At 36.4% G+C, this 7,633-nt stretch overlaps 1 pseudogene across 1 annotated transcript; it reads left to right on the top strand.

The window, feature by feature from the left end:
• Positions 1-10: 10 nt before the first annotated feature.
• Positions 11-7,618, top strand: LOC309634244 (olfactory receptor 13C9-like; annotated as a pseudogene). Its single transcript, XR_014249595.1, has 2 exons — positions 11-1,431; positions 6,842-7,618. The product of XR_014249595.1 is annotated as an olfactory receptor 13C9-like (transcript).
• The last annotated feature ends 15 nt before the right edge of the window (positions 7,619-7,633 follow it).

Genomic DNA, 7,633 nt, shown 5'->3' with positions numbered 1-7,633 from the left:
AGTATGATTTACAATGTTGTGTTACTTTCTGCTGTACAGCAAAGTGAATCAGTTATAAATATACATATATCCACTCTTTTTTAGATTCTTTTCCCATATAGGTCATTAAGGCTTCTTTCTTAGTGAGATGCTAATGAAATATTTATAGTTTCTTAGACATGCACTGTTGTGTTTAGACCTTTTCCTTCCATGCTACATTCCTCCAAAATTACCTTTTGGTCAAAATAAACAGAACAGAACATAATATAATCTCATAATGATGTTTGTGGGAAAGTCAAGATTTTTCATATAAAATATAGGATCAGCTTATATATTTCTACAGAAAAAGCTGCTGGGGTTATGACTGGGATTATGTTGATTCTAAAGATAAATTTGAGGAGAATTAATTTAACAATGCTATGTAAATTCATCAATATTATATATCTATCCACTTATTTTGGTCTTAAATTCTCCCAGAAAGTTTTGTAGTTTTGGTGTAGAGATCTTATTCCTAAATAAATTCAGTTTATTCTTTAGTATTTTGGGTGCTATTTTAAATGGACTTAAGCTCTCATTATTTGGGGTCTTTTGTGGTTCCATACAAATTTTAGAATTTGTTTTCTATTTCTGTGAAAAATGCCATTGGAATCTGATAGGGATTACATTCAATCTTGTAGATTGCTTTGGGTAGTATGAACATTTTAACAATATAAATTTTTCCAAACCATGGGCCCGGAATATCTTTACATTTATTTGTGTCTTCTTCAATTTCTTTCATCAATGTCTTATAGTTTTCAGTGTGCCAGTCTTTCACTTCCTTGGTCAAATTTATTTCAATGTATTTTATTTTTTTGATGCAGTTGTAAATGGGATTGTGTTCTTACTTTCTCTTTCTGATAGTTCATTGTTAGTGCATAGAAACACAACTGATTTTTCTACACTATTGATTTTGTGTCCTGCAACTTCTTGAATTTGTTTATTCTAACATTTTTCTTGGTGAAGTCTTTAGGGTTTTCTATGTATAATATCATGTTGTCTTCAAATAGAGACAATTTTACTTCTTTCCAATTTGGATGCCTTTTATTTCTTTTTCTTGCCTAGTTGCTCTAACTAGGACTTCCAGTACTATGTGGAATAAAAGTGGCAAAGTGGACATCTTTGTCTTGTTCCTGATCTTAAAGAAAAAGCTTTAGCTTTTCACCATTGGGTAAGGTGTTAGCTATGGGCTTGTCACACATGGCCTTTATTATATTGAGGTATGTTTCCTCTATACACACTTTGTTGAGAGTATTTATCATAAATTGATATTGAATTTTGTCTAATGCTTTTTCTTCATATATTGAGATCGTCATATGAATTTATACTTCATTTTGTTAATGTGGTATGTCATATTGATTGATTTGCAGATGTTGAACCATCCTTGCACCCTGGAATAAATCCCACTTGAACATGGTATATGATTCTTTTAACATATTACTGAATTCAGTTAGCAAATATTTTGTTGAGGATTTTGCCTATGTTGTAGTTCAGTGATTTCTGATGTTATCTTTATTTCCTTTCTTTCTGGTATACCAATTACATGTGTGTTATGCCTTTTGATTTGGTCTCCAGGTCCTTGATTCTTTTTTCTAAGCCTTTAAATCTTGGATTTTAAAATACTTTTTAATGGAATGTTTGACATGTAACATTGTGTCAATTTAATGTGTACAGCGTGTTACTTTGATACATTTATATATTGTAAAGAGGTTGTTGTAGCACTATTTATCAGATTACATAATTACAATAAATACAATATATTATTGTATATATTCACTATACTGAGCATTAGATTCTATGGCTTATTTACTACTCCCTACAGGTTTTTACACTTCACACTATTCATCTTATCTCGCCACCCATTATCTCCTGATAACGACCATTTTATTCTGTTTTTCACGAATTTGATTTTTTTAAGATTCCACATATAAATGATATCATACAGGGCTTGTTTTTCTCTTTCTGACTTATCTCACTTAGCATAATGTGCTCAAGGTCCATCTGTGCTGTCACAAATGGCAGAATATCCTTCATTCACAGGGCTGAATAATATTCCATGGTGTATATATATCTGTTTTTAACTCATTCAACCATTGATGGGCATTTGGGTTGTTTCCATATTTTGGCTATTATGAATAATGCTGTGATAAACATGAGTGCATAAATCTCTTCAGAATCCTAGTTTTTAACATCTTTTAACATCTTTTTAACATCTTTTCCCTGAAGCGATTTAAAGTTATGGCTTAGAAAATTGCATGAGTCCCTGAGAGGAAGAAATATTTAAATTGCCTTCCTGAGCCAAGAGAAGATTCTTTAGAGAATTTCCTGGGTCTTCACAATGGGGCATTGTTTCCACCTGGGCTTGAAGGGCAAATGAAATCTTCCATATTCTCAAATATTCATTTTCCTCTTACTTTTGTACTAGCAGAACCAAAATATACTCCCTTTGTAAACCATCTTATTTGGCTCTAATGAATAGAAGCTTTTAAAACAATTTTGAAATAGTACCTTTGCTATCAGTGTTTTCCAGAAAAGTCCTGTGACATTATGGCTCCTCAGTGGTTACACCTTCAGAAATTTATCAACGCCATGGAAAATTTTGTGCAATAGGCTGCAAATAGACCAGTGCAACAATCTGCTGTGTGTTACAACCTAGGAGGCAAGTCGACCTTCCATTTAAGGCAATTGCTGAAAACGTACTAATAACACAAATCCAAGGGGATATCAGTTCAGTGAACTGAGTTGAATATTGAACTGGTGATAGAATATTTCTTATTATGAAGAGTCTATAGAGAATAGGAATTTAAAAAATTCTAAGATGATATTTTCTTTGATATACTGAGAAAAAGGAGAAAAATGAAAAATATGACCCAAAGAGTAATTTGAAACCGGAAGTAATTTGAATATCCAAAAAATATGGATATATAGGTCAAGAATTTATCTTACTGGGAATAAAGATTTATTTAGCCAGAATATAGATTCCTGGTCCATGATTCAGTGTAAGTGCCTACATGTCTACTGGTGTCATTTCTTATTGGTCCAATGAGGTTGGAAAAATAGGCAGCAGATTTGCACTCTTATCCAGAACATAAAGTAGGCTGGTGTCACCAAAGCTGCGATTCTGTAACAATTTACCTTATGGCACCAGTTCAGTTTTCTTTGGTTTGGTCTACAAATGTTTTTCCAGCACTAATCATGAACAGACAGGCAGTCCCTGTCCTGGAGCCTCTCACTGGGGGTGCTATTTGGAAAACTTTATTACTTGTTTGAATACATCTTTTGGTTTGTGTAATAGGAAATGAAGAGGAAGAATGAGTCCTTAGCTAATTGGAAAGAATTTTGACTTTCATAGTTATGTGTGCATGAGTATTTGGGGAATTGTTTTGAGAACTTTTAATTATTTTGTTGTTGGTGGTGATGCATTCCTGTGGTAACTTTAGACATAATATTTGTGACCCAACCCCCCACACACATACACTCATTTAACTTTTAGATAAATGAATTGAAATAGCCTTTTAAAAAAAAGTCAACCTGTGAGTTCCTTGTTTTATATGGCATTGGCCTTTGCTATAGTGATATAACACTCATTACAAAGTGAGTAGAGTTTGGCATCAATATCATATCAGGTATGATGAAAATTTGTATGTTGGTTGGGTAAGAAGAAACCAGATACCTGACCAGTTTTGACTGATAAAAATTTAAAGGTACTTTTTTAGGAGTGAAAACTGGGGAAAGAAACGTGGAAGAACTTGAAAAAAATGAAGTCAATGGAAGATGAAGGAAACCAAAACAGTATTTACCTTATGCCAGATTCTTTATATGCATTTAAAAATTTTTTCTCCCAAGAACACCACAATGAGACTATTAAAATCCCCACGGTATAGGTGAGAATATTGAGATGCAAAAGTTAAGTAAATTGCCCAAGGTCACATAGCTAGTACCTGGACCTGTTAGCAGAGAGGATATGGATGAAGGACCCTAGCCCTGTGGTCACTGCTGGCCAAAGACAGGCTTAATCCATACAGAAATCATGTCTAGTGTGTGTTCATATGTTCTTCACAAAGACAGAGGCCTGTCATCGAGCCGGTCCACTCAGAAAAGGGTTTCAGTGAGGCCGGAGTGGAGCAGCGTGGACAGAAGCTACAGCTTTTAGTGTGTGTGGGCCCCCAGGTGGGATAAGTTTGGGAACAGTGGAAGCTGGGAAAACAGGAAGCGGAGGCCAGTGCGGCTGTTTCTGCAGCACAGACTTGCCACAGGCCCTCTCGCTGGGTAGCGCTTTGAGCTTCTGCCTGTGCACAGTGAAGGCCACGCCACCTCAAAGCCCGTTTCCCTCCAAACTTGATAGCCGCCTCCTCCTCTCTGTGGCTGGGCCTGTGGAGGGTGCAGTCGTATACATTGTGATGTAATATTTTCAACATCTTGCGACTTCATGCTAGAAGTTTTCTATTATCTGTAGAACCTTTTTATAGAAATACTAAAGCACACCTGCATGTCAGTAAAAATCTCAACTTCATACCAAAAAATGGATATTCTTTCCAGTAGACAAAGTGAGCTTACAGCATAAAACTGCTTCTCAATCATCATTTACCAGGTAATTGGGACTTGGGAGCCTTTATTTATCACCTAGCATTAAGAAGGTGAATCTGGGACTCAGAGTAAAAAAAGCATGCATCTTTGGGGTATAAAAGAATCCAAAAGCATAAACGGTTGGGTTAATTGAAATAAAGGGAAAATAAGATGAAAGGAGAAGTACCCTAATAGTGGCCAAAGGCAGGTATAGGTGATTAGAAGCTGGTTGAATAGGTCCAAAGGATTCACTTCAGACCTAAATTTTGTACCAAGTTTCTTGAATAAGAAGAAATGGTCTATACATTAAGTACCTGTTTATTTTGTAAATGAATTAGGGCAATTTCAATGGATTCTGTGTCCATGAACAAGAATATTACTGGAAATTTGTGTCTGTGTCTGTGTGTGTGTGTCTGTGTGTGTGTGTGTGTGTGTTGGGAGAGGGAGGTGCTATTTCTGAGGAAAAATTAAAAGGAATGGCCTGAGACTTTATGAGGCAAGGTCTTTGGATGCAGAACCTATTTGTGCTCCCTGGGTGATGTGGATATCTCCCTGAGGAATCACTCCAAGTGAGAGGTGTTAAAGAACAGAACTGTTGGAAGATGTCTTTTTGGTTACAGTCTTTCTTTGTGTCCCCTTCCATTGGATTTAAGCAGCAACCAGTTAAAATGGCAGTTAAAAGTGTTTACACTAAGAGAATGAGTAGACAAGTCACAGACTTGTAGACAGTATGTGCAAGTCATATATCTGATAATGTTTCATAGCTGGACTAGATGAAGAATTCTCAAGACTCAACAATTAGAAAACAAACAACCCAATTAAAAATGAGCAGAAGACATGAACGATACTTTACTGAAGAGAGTATAAGGATGGCAAAAAACCCCCAAACAATAGTCATTAGGGAAATGTAATTTAAAATCATGATGGGATATCACCACATACCTATTAGAATGGGAAATATATATAATTACTGACAATATCAACTGTTGATCAGGATGGGAAGCAACTAGAACTCTCATACGTTGGAATGCAAAAATGCAGCCACTCTGGAAAACCTTTTGACAGTGTCTTATAAACTTAAATATTCTTACCTCATATCATCTAGTATGCCACTCCTTGATCTTTACCCTAGAAAAATGAAAGGCTGTGTTCACACAAAAATCTGGGCATAAATGTTTATAACAGCCTATTCATTATTGCCCCACACTGGAAACAACCCTAATGTCTTTCAACAGGTAAATAGATAAACTGTAGTATATCACTACAATGGAGTACTACTCACCAGTAACAACTTGGATGAATCTCAGAGGACTTATGCTAAGTGAAAGGAGCCAGATGGCAATGGCTCATATGATTCCTTTTATATGCCATTCTGTTAAAGGGTAAACTATAGGGATAAAGAGCATATACATCTTTGCCAGGATTTATGAATGGATGAAAGGAGTGATTATAAGGTGGTAGCCCAAGGGGGTTTTTATGGTGATAGAAGAGTTCTATGTCCTGATTATTGTGATAGATACATGAATCTGTATATGTTTTAAAATTCATAGAACTACAAGCTGAAAGAGACAAAATCAATTTTATTGTATATTTTACTGTATGATAATTTAAAAAATAAAATTAAAAATGTCACTCTATCATCAAAAAAGGTATTTTCATTGTCAGAAGACTTTAGATTACTGGGCTTCACATAAATTACACCTGTGTTTTTGGCAATCAGGCAATCAGTAAACACTGGTTGGGTTTTTTGCTGACCATTCTTCCATCAGATTGACACACTTCTTTCAGCGTTTCAGTATGCAGTGGGTTACTGTTGAGTCTTCCTGACCCAGGAGCTAGGCTGCCTAAATCTCAGCTTATTATGGACCACAAGCCAGCTTGAGTTTGAGCCCAGGCTTTGCTACACATCATTTATATGACTTTAGGCTTAAACTCACTTAGTTTAACTTAGATAAGTTCCTTATCTTTAAAATGATAAAAATTGTGGGGTTTACATGAGGTAATGCATGGAAAAAACCTCACACACAGTTGCTGGTTCAGAAAGAGTGATCAGTACAATTGCTTCTCCCTCATATTTCTCTTCCTGTATTGTTTACTTCTTCACTCCCTTACTTTTCTCTCTTTTTCCCCTTCCCTATTTTCCTTCTGCTGTCTTCTCATTGGGTTCATGCAAAATTTCTATATTTGTGCATTGGTGAAGTTGGACTTACCATAGTAAAGAAACTATTGCTTTTTAAAAAAAATATTTGAATTCTTACAGTTAAAAGAGAGAAGTAAAATGGAATGGGAAAACCAAACCATTCTGGTGGAATTTTTTCTGAAGGGGCTTTCTGGTTACCCAAGGCTTGAACTACTCTTTTTGTGCCAATCTTAATAATGTATGTGGTCATCCTTCTGGGTAATGGCACCCTTATTTTAATCAGCATCTGAGACTCCCACCTTCATACCTCTATGTACTTCTTCCTGGGAACCTCTCCTCCTTGGACATCTGCTACACCACCACCTCCATTCCCTCCACACTGGTGAGCTTCCTCTTGGAAAGAACGAAGATCTCCTTCTCTGGCTGTGCATTACAGATGTTCCTTGGCTTGGCCATGGGGACAACAGAGTGTGTGCTCCTGGGCATGATGGCCTTTGACCGGTATGTGGCTATCTGCAACCCCTGGATCATAGGAGTTGTCAACTCTGCAGTACAAACTGTGTTTGTGGTACAGTTGCCCTTCTGCAGGAATAATGTCATCCATCATTTCTCCTGTGAAATTCTGACTGTCATGAAATTGGCCTGTGCTGACATCTCAGGCGATGAGTTCATCATGTTTGTGGCTGCGATATTGTTCACATTGGTGCCCCTGCTCTTGATTGTCATCTCTTACTTATTAATCATTTCCAGCATCCTGAAAATCCACACTTCTGAGGGGGAGAAGCAAAGCCTTCTCTACCTGCTCGGCTCATCTGATAATATTCTCTGGAACTATTCTCTTCATGTACATGAAGCCCAAGTCTAAAGAGCCACTTAATTCAGATGTCTTGGATGCTATTGACAAACTTATAT

The sequence above is a fragment of the Balaenoptera borealis genome, assembly GCF_965194805.1.
Source record: "Balaenoptera borealis genome assembly, chromosome: 8".
NCBI classification, from domain to species: Eukaryota; Metazoa; Chordata; class Mammalia; order Artiodactyla; family Balaenopteridae; genus Balaenoptera; species Balaenoptera borealis.
This window is presented reverse-complemented; position numbering and strand designations above follow the sequence as displayed.